Raw genomic sequence first — 15510 nt, forward strand, 5'->3', positions numbered from 1 at the left:
ACCGGCCCTGGCTTTCTTACTGCAGAGCAGATAATCCTCATTTCTAAACCAAACCGCTGTTCTCAGGTAAAGCACTGCACGTGCTGTCTCTCTGGTCTGCGCTATCCATCGGCACTCACAAGCAGAGACCGTCCGCCCCCTGCTTCTACAGGGATGCCACGGAATTGTCCCTCACGGCCACCCAAGGGCCGTTAGCCCAGTCAGCTGCATTAACACTACATTAACAAGAGGCGAGACTGTGCTGGAAGGCCTAAAGCTCAGCTTTAACACCCGCCCCAGTACTAATTTCCACAATAAAACTAAATGGCTCCAGAGAAACCATTGAGTCCTATCAGGTAAATAATACACAGTTTAAAAGGTCCCAAACATGTATTTCACACAAGAGAAGAGTGTCGAGGAAGAAGTTAGTCTTCTGAGTAAATAAATAGCAGGTTGTATAAAGCCACTAATTGCCCTTTAAAATAGTTTAGTGGGTCTGAGCGTGCCGGAGAGTTAATGCGGACTTGGCACCTGATGTCAGCCCAGGGAGGGGTCAGCAGGAGGATCCTCCGGGTGAAAGTGCTCTAACCCGTTTCTTTAATGCCCACAGTTGCCGTGAGCCCCAGCTCGTGGGTGACATAAGGCCAAGCATACTTAGAAGAACTTTGGCTTCTTTCAAAAGAATAGTGGGATGATGCCTGTGTAACAACATGAGTGTACGCAATACCGCTGAAGTGATGTGTGGGAAATAGTTAAATGTGAATATGTATTTTACATGGTTAAAAAATATATATATTTAGAAAAGAAAATGAATAGTTCAGATACAGGCTGAGATCCTTAATCCCAAAATTCTCAGTTTCAAAGTATTCCAAAATCCAAAACTTTTAGGAGCACCAATTTAACACAAGTAAAACCTCGTTTCATGTATAGAATTACCTATAACGCCATCCCAAATCACCTTCAGAATAGGCGTGAACCATACATATGAAACAATTGATTTTACATGTAGATTTGGGTGCGCGCACACACACTCACACACACACACACACACTAAAAATCTGAAAAAGAACTGTCAGGAATTTGGGGAAAATGTTATGTCCCAAGAGTTCCAATGCGGCCTTCTCATACATACAGCAGGATTTGTGGGTGCGCTGGGGTTCCCACCGAAGCACTCTCAACCTCCTTCTCAGATGGAGTTAGAGCGACCCCGGCCTTCTGCAGTGGGGATGGCTCAGAGGAGCGTAGGTCACCCCTCTCCTGCTTCCCCGGCCACTGTGACTGTGAAGGGACACGGCTAATCGGGGCACCTCTTGTTCTTCATCTGTATGGCTGTGCTCTGTAGACTCTGGGGAGGCCGGAGGGAGCCAGGCCCTCACACTTGAGTGACAGGACAGTTGAAACGCATTGCGCTTGACTCATCTTTACCAATGATAGTCCCACGCTATGTTCCCTTTCTACCGAATGCATCCTCGGACTTTTGCTAAAGTTACGGCGGGGGGGGGGGGGAGGAGTGCAAGGTATTTAAATCACAGGCCTAAACATTAGTTCTTCCATAATCTTTGTCATTTTGTCAGCAAGTCCTGTGCCTTTGAACACCTGTGTAGTTGTCCCTCCTAAACCAAGTGTAGTGAGTGTTCTGTGTAGCTACTGTTTGTGGCTCATTTAATTTTTATTTAAATTTACACGAAAGAGTACGTTTATATATATTTACACAAAATGTGGCATTTCCATGCAATAGCTAAGAAAAAAAGCTATTGTATAAATTATCGTAGTTTGTGCCACAGCTATCTACTAAAAAAAAAAAAATAGAGACTTTTTACAATTACATGTCCCTGAAAGAGACATTCACCTGGACCTTGTTGGCAAACTGCTTTGATTATAGGCTTACTGTCCTGCAGGGAATGTGTCAGTAATTAGTAATTACCGACCAGTTATTTTAGTGCGTCTGAACTGACCACCGGTGAAGATGTTAAGATGTAGTTCCCGTCTGCTTTGAACTTCAGCGTGTGTAGCTGCCATTCTCAGGGACCATAGTCTGGTAAATTGAGCTGAACCTGAAGAGACCCCAGGGTAATAAATCATGCGGGGGTGGGGTGTTTGTCCGTGTGTGTGTGTGTGTGTGTGTGTGTGTGTGTGTGTGTGTGTGTGTGTGTGTGTGTGTGTGTAGGCCAGGGGACAGTCTCGGGAGAGATGAAAGTCTCTCACCAGCCTGGGGTTCTGTTCATCTATTCACTCCTGTCCCTCCAGTGCTGCAATACCAGCTATCCCTTTAAAAAAAAATGGGTTTTCAGCATTGAACTCAGGTCCTTTACCAACTAAGCTATCGCCCTAGCCCACCAATAATATATTTGATAAGAGACGTTTTTTAAAACTTTGCAGATGCACATGTGGTTTTCTGAACACTCTAGTCCCTGTCAGCACCATGAGAAGACAGTTAGAGAACCACGTGAAATGGTGTGTTAAGCCATTTGATAGTCTGGGGGATTTTTGTTTTGCATTTGTGTTTTGTTCAAAACTCAAACTACTTAGCTGTTTATAATAGGAGTTTATTTAAATCGTAGCACTAGTTCCGTTTGGTTTGGTTTGGTTTTAAGTCTCCAAGCCCAGAGTCCCCTCTCTCTCTCTCTCTCTCTCTCTCTCTCTCTCTCTCTCTCTCTCTCTCTCTCTCTCTCTGTATGTATGTGTGTGTGTGTATGTATATATATATATGAGCATCCCAGTCAGGACCTCCCTCTCTCCACAGCTGCCCTTCCCTCCCAAAACATTCCTTTGGCCAAGCATCTTTCTGAACAGCCAGGTAGTCCTAACTGCCCAGCCAGCTGCTAACTCTGGTCTCCGGAGGCCCTCCCCTCCCAGTGACCTGCTCCCTTCACTCCCTCACAGAGGCAGCCTTGGCCTAGTGCTGGCCGCTTGCACTGGCTAGCTGGCCTTTGATGACTGGGATTTGGAGCCACTGCACTCCCTGCTGCCAGGGAAGGTTAATGTGTTCCTGCTGGCTGGAGCAGCCTGACCTTTCTCACTCTGTCCAGCTTCCTGCCCTATGGGTTCCTAGGCCAGTGTCTGGCAGCCACACTATGTCCTCTTTCTGGCAGGCAGTGCCCACCTCTGCTGTCCCTGGCAACATATGTCCCTGTCGGATATGCCCTGCAGAGTATATCCCAGATGTGTTGTGACAACCATCTGGTCTACCAAATTCCAAGTTGATTTCTCAGCCTTGCCCTCTTTCTCCGCTATGATTTTTCCAGTTTCCTTTTCCATGGTTTTCTGCTTTGTTATCCCTCTCACCCTGAGAAAGGGTATCGCTGTAACTGTGCCCATCATCATAGTCAATTGAGCATCTATTGTAACTGTGCCCGTTGCAGTCAATTGAGCTAAAATTATGAAACCAGCTCGTGGAGACCAAGGCCACGCCAGGTCGGCCTGCTTGCTGGCCCTGGTGTAGCAAACCAACGAGGGCTTTCTGAAGCCCTGCCCGGGTTGAGTCTGAGGCCCTGCAGCTCCTCTCTCGCCACCTCTTCCTGGCTTGGTTGACCCTGTTCACAGCCAGTGAGTCAGCAAGCCACTTGGGGTCACAGCTCTTCATCTTACAATGGGGACACTCTTCTCCTGTTCGGCTCTCGTAATCCTAGAGCTAAGAGAAGCCAAGGCAAATAAATAGATGCTGCACAAGCATGGCAAATTGAGGCATTAGTCATCTGGTGGGGATTTGAAGGAGCATCAGGCTTTATTTAAAGTCACTATCTCGGCTGTTTAATGTGACTGTAGAAGAACAAGCATCCCTTGGAGCAGTAGAGAGATGAACACAGAGCACGCAGTTAACTCTCCCTCTGACAACGTGTCTTCTGGGTATCAGGATACCTGTCCCCCTGATGTAGCATGCTGGCTGGCTGGCTCAGACCCTGTGCTGGGGACCTTCCCGTCACCACGCCATGTCTTCAACAGTTAGTATCTTCGTCTTGCACATGGGAAACTGAGGTTTCAAACTGTTGACTCACTTGCCACCCAAAGTTAGTGGACACTGTAAGGTGTGGAGCCCACTAGAGCCAAGGTTGGCGGGGACTGCGTGGCCTTTGACAGGGAAGACCTGGCACACGACAGGCTGGTTGCCCGGGACTTCATTTCCTCTCTACCCTCCTTAGCCCCTTAAGACAGAACATACTTCAGCCCTCCCCGAGTCACACGCAGCACATGCGTGGGTGCTAGACCCAGGGACCAGAGCTGCTGCGTCCTGCTCCGCAAACAATAGAGTCATCTGGAGACTTGTGTTGTATAACATGCCTTACCTAGCCTTTTTCTACCCAAGCAAGTAGGTCCAGGAATTTTAGCCCTCTTTCCATGCTCCAAACGTAACATAGGAGATGACAAAGTAATTGGAAAGTGTCTTGGTTGGCCTTAGGCAGATTTAGATGAGGAAGAAAGAAGATGCGAGCCAATACGGTTTCCTAAGATTTCTATATTTTGGAGGATTTTCCTCCTCCAACTGGCTGGGACCTAGTAGCTCTTCACTGGTACTTTGAAATGAAAGACAAAATGTACTCACTTATGCGTCAGGTTTTCAAAATGTGCACCCACCCATGAATCAACCAACCATCAGCCATGCCAACCCTCCTGCCCTAGAGAAATGAGGCAAAGCTTCACTGTGGTGCAGACCCTGGGTATCATGTCATAATATGAGCTCAGCCAGCATAGCTCCCTCGGTCCCCACCTCTGTCATGGGCCCATTTTGTGACTTCAGCTACAGAACTATTCATTCTTTCATATATGTGTGTGCGCGCACACACACTCCGTTCCTTCAGCTTGGACCTCTATCCCTTCCCCGACTCCCTTCTCCTGCTCCCCTCTGACCTACTTGGATACCTTCCCAAGCTTCAGGTGACAGCTTGGGTACCCCTTCTCAGAGTCAGCCCCCCTTCTTTGGCCATCTGCCGCACTTGACCCTTGGTGGGACCCGCCCCTGTGGGATCGAGCAGCTTTCCATGTGTGACAGGTTTCGGGAAACACCTGTCAAATTTGGGCACGTCAATGCCAGCCTGACGTGTGGCCTGACCGCTGATGGACGGACTCGATTTCTCCCTCTGTCCACCTTGCAGCAGCGTGGTCAGAGCTCTTGGTATTATTGGGGGGAAAGAGCTTTTGTGAAACCAAATGCTAATCACAAAAGTGACGTCTCCTGGTCATACTGAGCCAGTCGTACTGAGTAGTGCCACGTAAAGAGCTCTTAGTCGTGACTGATGATGAAAGGCAGAATCAAGCACTCTGCTTCTCCTCCACTCTTAGTACTTTACCTCCAGCCTAGGGCCACTCTAACAGCAACGAGACAAGATTCGACGCAGCCAGCCGCAGTAGTAAATATTCTCATGTAAAAGAAATCACTACAGCGGTTATTTCCGTGCAGAATTACTCTAATTACATGCAGTCCAACTCGTTTGAAGTCCCGCCTCCACAGGGACTTCTCTGCTCTTCCAGCTGTTGCCGCCTTGGTGACTCTCGGAGGCTGCGCCGCACATTTCTTTCCCCCTGTAATTGTTCGGCAGCAGCCAAGCAGGTCAATAGCTGATAGGTTACCGGCGGGACTCACCGAGCTCAGCACCTTTGGCTCCCGTGGCTGTGGTAGCCACACGTGACTCCCACAGGCTCCGCCCTCCTGTAAGTGTAGCCAGTGTGCCCTCTACTAGGCTAAACCACTGTTAGATCACGCCTTATGAGGCGTGCTCGCTCTTTTAAAGCATGCACAGCTGTTGGCAAGTCTGTAGAGAAGTCAGAACCCTTGTGCATCATTCACGGTACTCGCAGTGGTATGCCTGTGAAGTATGACGTGCCTCAGATTTTTTTTTTTTTTTAAATCTCTCTTCTAGCACCGTGGTTCACTTCTTAAAGAAGCAATGAAGAAAGAACATGCCCTAACTCATTTCGTGGCAGGTCTTCAGCGGCTCCTATACATGGCCTTATGTTTCCTGGCTCCATAGTGGGGTTTAGCTCGTAATCAACCTATCTGTGTTAACCTTCTGTTTTTCGTGTCAAACTTCAACAGGTGACAGATATGCTCAAAAGATCCTCCACTTGGGGACTTTCTGGAGTCGTGGGCCACTTGTGTCCATGGGTAGTCTCCAAAAGGGAGTCAACAGTGAAGCCTGGTTTGACAGGCAGCCGTACATGTCCCCATAACTGTTGTGAGCTGAGGCCCGGTTTGACAGGCAGCTATACAGGTCCCACAGCTGTTCTGGACTGAGGGCTTGTATGCCCTCCCAGTCCTGCAAATTCTTCCATTAAAGCCCTAATCCACAGTCTCACGGTTTCATACAATTAAATAATAATCAAATTAAATTAATAATTTAATATATTAACTAAGTTATAATACAGTTAAATAAATATGATACAATTGAGATTAATGATTAAATAATATAATACACTTAAATAAATATGATACAATTATAAAAGCACTCACAGGGGAGAAGTTTTGTGGGCACATAGCGAGATGGCTCGCCAAGAGATGGGTGTGTCAGCGCCTTGATCTTGGACTCTCCAGACTTCAGAGCTGTAAGAAGCGAGTATCTTATTTAAGCCACTCAGGCTGTGATGTTTCTTATAGCATTATGAACAGACCAAGATAGCATCCTATGTGCAGTTCGTTTCTTGCTAGCATACAGAGAAACAGGCATCTTTGTCACATTTTCATACAGACTGGCTCAGCCACAGCCCCCTCACCTACACATTACATTTTTAAAGGCGAGCTGCGTGGAAGGCAGTGGCAGGGCATGGCCTAAGGGTAGAGCTCAGAGGCAAAGCACTCTTTCCTAGCTTGTGCAAGGCCTGGCTCAGTCCTCAGCACACAAATGAATGCATGCGCTCCAAGGAAGGTGGCTTGCTTTCCAAAGGAATTCCCTATCTTTTGTGGTATATGAATAAAATACCACAAGAAGTGTGAACTTGGGAGGTGGAGCCTAGACTTGTGGAACTAGCTTTCTTTTTCAGAAAAATATTACAGTGAGATTTTCATTAAATTCCAGCATCATTGCCAGTAAGCCAGCATCCTCCCTTGTCCTGCTGTCCAGATGCCAAAGACTACAGCTTAGAGTGGGTGGGGCTGTGCCCATCGCAGTGCACTGAGACCCCTTGGTTGCAGCATCCCGTGCGCCTGGGCTGAGCCACACCTGTCTCTTTTTATAGACACGCTAGCCTCTTCCTGTGACCCCCTTCTGAAATCTGAAGCAGCCAGAGGGTGTTTTCAGTCATCAAGCCACGAAAAGGTTGTATTTCAGTGGGAAGGTGGTCACCTGAGGCTCACTGCTCACAGGAAGCCCCGGGAAGCACGTTAACCCTGAGTTTTGTGGCTGTGGAGTGGACTCAAGACAAGCAGGGCTGTGCTGCTTTCATCTTCTGCCTGTTCGTCCATCCCCCACAAGTGGCTGTGTTAAATTGCTCTTAACCTAGAGCTGCGGCCAAGTGAAGGGCGAGACTTTCTTTGTGATTAATTGTGACTAACCCCCTCACCTGTCACTCCATCTAGAACCCTGCCATACAGCTCACAGGATGTTTTGCAAACATCCAAGCGGGGTGCATGGCTGTTAGTGGCGATGGGGTTTCTGGTTGTCACTCATTCCCCTGAGCCATCCATGCTCATCCCCTGCATGTGCTTTGCTGAACGCACATGTGTGCATCTACGTAGTATGGGAAAGAAAGGCCATAGACCTAAGACTGCCAGAGTTAGCCCATCAAAATCCACGGACAATGTACAGCTTCACAGTATAAATAGCTTCTTAAAGTTGTCTAATATCCAGTGTGTACCTGCTAAATCTCAACAGGCGCCCTGCGTTTCATCTGGCAATCCCATATTGACCATGTTTCAATTCAAATACCATCAAAAGGAAGGTGTTCTGTAAAACTGTTTGATCTTTTGTGGAAATCACATAGGAAAAAGTCAAGGGCCTGGAGAGACGGCTCAACAGTTAAGAGTGCACACTGCCCTTCCAGAGGACCTGAGCTCAGTTCCCAGCACCTGACAGGGTGGCTTACAACTCCCCGTGGCTCCAGCGTCAAGGGACCTGATAGTCTCTGTGGGCACGTGCCTTATATGTGCACACCCACACACATACATGTAATTTCTAAAAGATAAAGTAAGACAATAAATGTTTACCTTTAAAAAAAAAAAAGAAAAGAAGGAAAGGAAAAGGCTGAGATATTGAAGGGATACATAGCAAAGCAGAGATGCGGCTTCAGAGTGCGCTGCGTTTCCATGGTTTCCTGTATGGCTGATTTCCTTTTTCAAAGAAAAGAGGGCGTGGCTCCACATTAGCGCATAAGTCTGGTACATCTGAGGCTCTGGGATCCATCTCCAGACCCAGGCAAAACCAGAACGTGTGTGTGTGTGTGTGTGTGTGTGTGTGTGTGTGTGTGTGTGTGTGTATGTATGTGTGTATGTGTATGTGTGTATGTATGTGTGTGTGTGTGTATGTATGTGTGTATGTGTGTGTGTATGTATGTGTGTGTGTGTGTATGTGTGTATGTGTATGTGTGTGTGTGTGTGTAAACCTGGCTGGAGGTTGCCGGTTGGGTCTCTCGGCTAAGTTCCCACCCTCTCCCCTCCTACAGCACGTGCTGTGATGGAAAACATAAGGCCCCCCACTTTCTGTGAAGTGTAGCTAGTGCTCTGGTCCATCTTCATTTTGAGTGTCACTCTAATTTGTCTGCTTGCCAAGTTAGCCGTGCAAAGGACTGCCTGCTTTTGATAAAGCCAAAGCCACTGAGAATTTCAGGTCTGTTTCCAGTTGTGCTCAGGCTGAAGAGATTTTTCCATTGGCCTCCCTCTAATCCCAGCAGGTTACAAGCAGGGGGTCCTTCCATGCAAATCAAGGTCTTGGTTCTGAGGGGTCCTCATTAGTAGGACTGTTTGGGTGATGCTTTCTTTCAAAGTCTGTTTCATCAGCACTGTTACTCCCTTGGATATCACATCATGTTAATTATTCATTGACTAACTTTTTCCAGCAGTGATTAATAAGTCGCACAATGGAAATGGTAGTAAATATAATATAATGCAATTACTAAAGTAGTAATTTTCACTCATAATTATTTTAATTACATGGGAGCCAGCGTTTTTTCAAGCCCTGTCTCCACAGAGCTTCTTTTGAGCTCCTAAAACTGTTTCCAACTTGTGGATAGTGTGGGAAATTCTCCCCCACTTCTGGATTAACGAGCAGCCGGAGGCATCCAGGCAGCTGGGCAGCTGGAAGGTAATAGACAGGACAGGGGCCTTTGGAAGGCTGGGATCTCAGGAGCCTGACTTTTAAAAAAGACAAAGGCAGAAGCAACCTGTGACTCCCATAAGGAATGGGTAGATACCTGGGCAGTGCTGCAGGGCCCTGCGCTCAGACATCCATCTGTGCCCTCTCTCCACACACACACTCTCACACCCCTGACTGGAGCTCCATGGTTGCCATCTTGAAAGTCTTAGACATTTTGTCTTAGGTTTGTGAGTGAGGTCCAGCACAACAGCGGAGCATATCCCTCAGCGTCTCACCTCTTCTCACATAGCATCCCTCTCTGCCACCAACTCCCCTGCTCAGCCTCCTGACCCACCTGGCCTTCCCCTGTCCCTCCTACACAGTAGCTGCTACCATCTGCATGATGGCATGTCCAGTGGGTGACTGGGTGGGACTGAGCTTCTCCCCACTCTGTCCTAGGAGCCACGTATATTCCCATGTGAAGGTCACGGTACCTCTAGGGTACCCAGAGAGAGCAGCATGAAATAGGATTAGAAATGCCATGCCCAACTGAGAGGCCAGGCAAGAGGCAAATGTACATCTCAGTGGCTGTAATGCTTGCCTTCGTCCTGCTGTTGGACAAGGGCCTCACATTTCCGTTTTGTTCTGAGTACTGGTGGTCATTCTTATCCTAGGGAGGAGGAAGATGGCGGTTAAACTGACTGGCCACCAGGAACAGTCTGCCTTTTAAGTTTGTTGTTGTTGTTGTTGTTTGGTTTGGTTGTTGTTGTTGTCTTTGCTTTGTTTCTTTGGTTTTTCAAGACAGGGTTTCTCTGTGTAGCCTTGGCTATCCTGGACTTGCTTTGTAGACCAGTCTGGCCTCGAACTCATAGTGATCTACATGCCTCTGCCTCCTGAGTACTGGGATTAAAGGTGTGGGCCATCATGCCCGGCAAGTTTTTTTTTTCCCCCCCTTTGGTTTGGTTTGGTTTTTCAAGACTGAGTTTCTCTGTATAGCCCTGGCTGTCCTGGACTCACTATGTAGACCAGGCTGGCTTCAAACTCAAAGAGATACACTTACATCTGCCTCCCCAAGTGCTGGGTTTATAGGTGTGTACCCCCATGCCTGGTATGAAACAACAACAGCAAAAAGTTCATCTCTTTTGTCATTCCAAGGTCCTACCTACATTTTGTCCCTCGATGCTATCCCGGGCGCACACTGTTCTGTGTGCTAATATCTAATGAATGGCCCGCCTCCCTGGGAGCCTCTAACTTAGCTTTCTTCTACTGAGAAAGAGAGAGGTTCCCTTTAAAGAAAAATTCTGCACTCCGTCCACGAGGACTTTTCTCCATGCTTCTGAGTCAGGTGCGCAGGCGCAGCCTGGCTGTGTTTCCTGCCTCTGGGTGCATGATCACAGGGAAAGCAGGCCGCAGCTGGCAGCCTGGCTGGACCTAGCCCTCTTGCGTGGGCTCAGCCCTACCGGAAGGGCTCCATCGGAGAAGGTGGGGCTCCGCTGAGAGCTTTATGTAATGATGACTGTCAGTGGGCAATGTCATTTCTGTGAACCATGTTGCTTCCATTCTCTGTGACAGTGGAGCTGGGTGTCACAAAGCCCAACCTGGGATCCTAAAGACACTTTACCAAATCTAGGAGGCAGAGTAAGGTATCCATCAGCGTCCACAGGGACAGGCTCCAGGATGCCACCTGCGGCAACCTACACCTACTGATTCCCAGTCCCTCGCATCTGACAGCATTGCGCTATAGAACTGTCCACACCCCTGTGCTCTTTACACCCCTGCATTACTTGTGATTTATAGCATACTGGTGCTGATAAGTATTCCACACTATAATCCCTAGTGAGCAAAGGAAAGCGTCTCTACATGTTCAGGACACACGCAGGGTTTGGGTGAATATTTCGTGATCACTCATTGGTTGGATCTGTAGATGTTGAATCCCCTGTGATTGGTTGGATCTGTGAATACAGAGTCTCCTGTGATTGCTTGGATCTGTGGATATGGCGTCCCCTGTGATTGATTGGATCTGTGGATATGGCGTCCCCTGTGATTGGTTGGATCTGTGAATACAGAGTCTCCTGTGATTGCTTGGATCTGTGGATACGTCGTCCCCTGTGATTGGTTGGACCTGTGGATACGTCGTCCCCTGTGATTGGTTGGAATGGCTCTGTGGTGCTCTTAGCAAGATTGGCCTGTCACGCTTACCTGGTCAGTTATTGTCTTAGTTTGTTTGTTGTTGCTATAACAGAATTTCTGAGTTTTGGTTCCTTATTATGAGAAGAGGTTTGTGTGCCTCAAGGTTCTGGTCAGTAAAAAATCAAAACAGCATGGCGCCCTGAGAGGCGCTGTCACAGGCTCATTTGCCCGGTGCTGCAAACATTCACACCATGCTAGTCATTTTCCCAGGTCCCTTCCTGAGCAGGCATAGAGGAATTCCATGGAATTACCAAATGGACAAGTCATACGGGGAAGAACCGGTCAACTCAGGCTGGGGATGCAGCTCACTGAGAGGGGGCCCATGATCAATCCCTAACACCAGAACCATCAAAAGGAAAGCAAACGTTTAAAAAAGAATTCAAATAAACTATAGAAAGACCTACTTGGTTAGGCTACCGTGATGGAAGAAATAACCCTAGCTTTATTTAAAACTAAAGAATAACTTTAACTGTATGCTAGGCACCATGCTATGAGCACTCAGCATTTTCTCATTTGGGCTACCCAGCAACCCTGTGGAGCTTGTTCAACTATTATCCCTTTCATACTCATGAAAAATCTAGCTCAAAGCTATAATTAGCTTCCCCCAAAGTCACCTAGCCATTAAGCAAAGTAGGAAAATGTTCATCCAGGTCTGATTTTAAAGGCTGTATACCCACCCTTTCCATGTGGCAAAATTATCTAAAATATCCCTGACTGGGACCAGAAAGGCTACTGTTTACTCCCATTTGCGGGGACCAGGCCACTCCCCGGAGAACACATGGTGCCAGAAGCCCACTGATCAGGTTCCAGCCCCTGTCTTCTGCTAACAATGGAACAGGCCCTGGGACCTCCTAAGTCATAGGTTCATTGAGAGAGTCAAGAGAGAGGCTTGAACATATTTTAAAATAGCCATACAAATGCAAGCACGCTTTCTATCAGAAGTAGCAGAAAACAAGTTAAAAGTGAAAAATAGAAACTGGGTGGCATGGTCTGTAAGGAATATTGTATCCCGGAGAAGCTATACCTTAAGTGTAGTCAAAGAGATTGAGTCCATTTTTACTTCCACGTGGATTCTAGATTTCCCATTGGGGGCAGCAGTCTGGGCCTGCACTGTCTCAGAAGCTGAAAATATCCAGAAGTGAATATCAGAACTCTATACATAGATCAGGAGTTACAGAGTATCTAATCTGAGGGCTGGTGGAAGGCAAGTGAGCTGTTGCTCCTCGAGGGACAGCCCCTGTCCTCGTGGACCACTGTACTGGCCATGGGACTGACAAGACCCATCTTGAAGATATCCTTCAGCGTGTCACATCTAACAGCTGTGGAGATTGGGGGGCAAATGGGTGGGTAAAAGCAGACGGCCATCTTGTTCTTATGGGTAGGTCAGGTGAGACACGTTAAGGTTGTCTGTGCACGTGGGACAGCCGCTGGGCAGCTAGAGGGTGGCCCAGCCCCGGCCTCCTCTCTCACCCCCCACTAAGATGGCCTCTTATCCTTACACCTGGGTTTCACACATCTTCAGCCTTCTCTGCTAGGGGACGAGTTGTAGTAGCAGATCCCAGCTCTCTGACACCACATAGGTCCCAGGCCACATCACGGTTCCTGCCACCATAGTCAGAAGACTGAGTTTCCCCTTACAGTGCTCACTAGACCAAGACATGCTTTTCAACGCACTGTCCCCTAACGCAGGGGGTGCAAATTTGTGTCACCAAAGACAGCTGCTGCTTCTGGGCCCCGTCTCTCAAATAGTACCTAGGACAGAAGGAGGTAGCCGCACTGGCCTTGTTCAGCCAAGTCTTGAAGAGGTGCCCCGGCCTTAACCAGCCTAGGGCACCCAGAGATGTAGTCTGAAGAAGCTACCCCAACTTCCTTCAGGGTCCTCCCCCATCTTGAATCCCACTTCAAAGTATGTCCGCCATGCTCTGCTTCAAGGTAGTAAGTACAGGAACCCCTCCCATGACACACCGTCCTGAAGGCAGACCAGCAGCCTCAGCTCAATGTAGTCACAGAAAGTAGTTACCTGGAGACTTTGTAGACAGGCCTTACTTTATATATATATATAGCTGTAGTATATTTAATATAGTATATTATTCATAAAAACTGTTAACAAGCCCAGGGATGTTTGGGGAGAGTGCCAAGGAATGTTTGCATATTGTATTTTTCTTTTTATTTATGAAGTGCTTTTCTTCTTGGCTAGACTAGATATGGGCATTTACCCAAATGAAAGTAAAAGTACACTTTAAATATAAGCCAGAGCACCAGACAATAGTTTTTGTGCCTTTGTCCATCAGAATGACAGCGTCCCTCACCAAGTTCTAAAAAGAAAAGCCCATGAATCCAAATGCAGGGCTATCCCAGACACAGTAACAATGCAGGGCTATCCCAGACACAGTAACAATACAGGGCCATCCCAGACACAGTAACAGTGCAGGGCTATCCCAGACACAGTAACAGTGCAGGGCTATCCCAGACACAGTAACAGTGCAGAGCTATCCCAGACATAGTAAGAGTGCAGGGCTATCCCAGACACAGTAACAGTGCAGGGCTATCCCAGACACAGTAATAGTGCAAGGCTATCCCAGACACAGTAACAGTGCAGGGCTATCCCAGACACAGTAACAGTGCAGGGCTATCCCAGACACAGTAATAGTGCAGGGCTATCCCAGACACAGCAACAGTGCAGGGCTGTCCCAGACACAGTAACAGTGTAGGGCTGTCCCAGACACAGTGACAGTGCAGGGCTGTCCCAGACACAGTAACAGTGCAGGGCTGTCCCAGACACAATAACAGTGCAGGGCTATCCCAGACACAGTAACAGTGCAGGGCTGTCCCAGACACAGTAACAGTGCAAGGCTATCCCAGGCACAGCAACATGTCAGTAGTCAGATAGCGACACCATAAACTCAAGGCTCTTCAACTCAAGAATGATTTGGCACTGTTGACTCCCCAAGCCCTGGCGCCCATCTCAGCTGGAAGAGCAAAGCATTATAAAGGATACAAACACAGGAAGTGACTGGGGACCCCTAGATGCGACATCTCTTCTCTCTAGTATCTGAAACCAGTGGTCAGGGCTTTCGTCTCCAAGCTCTTTTCACACTGGCCTCTGGACATGGCCTCTCGTTCCCAGCAGGATTGTGTGCTTGCCTCAATGGCCTGAGTCACATCTCTGCATTCTGTGGTTTATGTCCAAAAAAAAAAAAAGGAATGTCCCAGCTGCTACAATAGTGTCAGAAGTAAAAGACGTATAATGTGTCCAAGGTTACAGGCCTTTTATATTAACTGAATTTCTCTCCTGTCAGCTTTTATCCTTCCCTGAGGCCAGCAGGAGGTTCTGGGGTCCTTTGGGACATGCACAGTGCTCTATAAGTCTTCTTTATGGCCTTCACCTCCACTCAAGCCATACGCAGCTCGCACTCCAGGCTGCTGCCACTACACGTCACCGTTTCCACATTTCTCACAAGAGCTCCCAGGGTCTCCTCCAGGATTCTGCATTCTCACATGCTAACCCACATCCCCATCCTACTCTTTTTTTTTTTTAACTTCAGTGTAGCATCATCTTGTAGTAAAAAAGCAATCTAAATAAGTATTTGATCAAAGATTTTATTTAAAAGCTATCACAGCCATATATTTAGAAAGTAAAGCAAATGAAAACCCTGCTGATCGCCTCACAGTGTGGTATGCTATGCTAAGAGGTAAAATGATCGTCCCGGGTGGTTCCACTACTAATAAAAAAAAACTAGCTGAGGTTAGCCTTAAACTCAGGAAGTTTGTAACAGCATCATAAAACCTGGAAATGTAGAAAGAAGCAAAGCCCTAAAATATCTAAAATAGTAGAATTAATATATTCTAGATTAATATCTACATCTTCAAAAAATAAAATCAGCAAACCTAGCCATGGTAGGTGTCACATTCCTGCGGTCCCAGCATTAGGAGTGCTGAGGCAGGAGGATCGCTAAAAATTCAATGCCAGCAGAGAAAAATGTACACTGAGGAGTAGAGGGCCAGACAGGGATCCATAGGACTGTAATTTAAAAAAATAAAATAAGTCATGTCATGAGAGTACCAGAAGTAGGGGAGAAAGAGTGTGGAACTAAAAAAAAAAAAAATACTGGTGCAGAAAGTA

At 47.4% G+C, this 15510-nt stretch overlaps 1 protein-coding gene across 7 annotated transcripts in view; it reads left to right on the plus strand.

Annotated features, from left to right (window-relative positions):
* AFF3 (ALF transcription elongation factor 3) overlaps window positions 1–15510 on the plus strand; it is a 476201-nt gene that overhangs the window by 410819 nt on the left and 49872 nt on the right. The gene's annotated exons all lie outside the window — the stretch shown is intronic.

The sequence above is a fragment of the Acomys minous genome, assembly GCF_964271855.1.
Source record: "Acomys minous genome assembly, chromosome: 13".
Classification (NCBI taxonomy): domain Eukaryota; kingdom Metazoa; phylum Chordata; class Mammalia; order Rodentia; family Muridae; genus Acomys; species Acomys minous.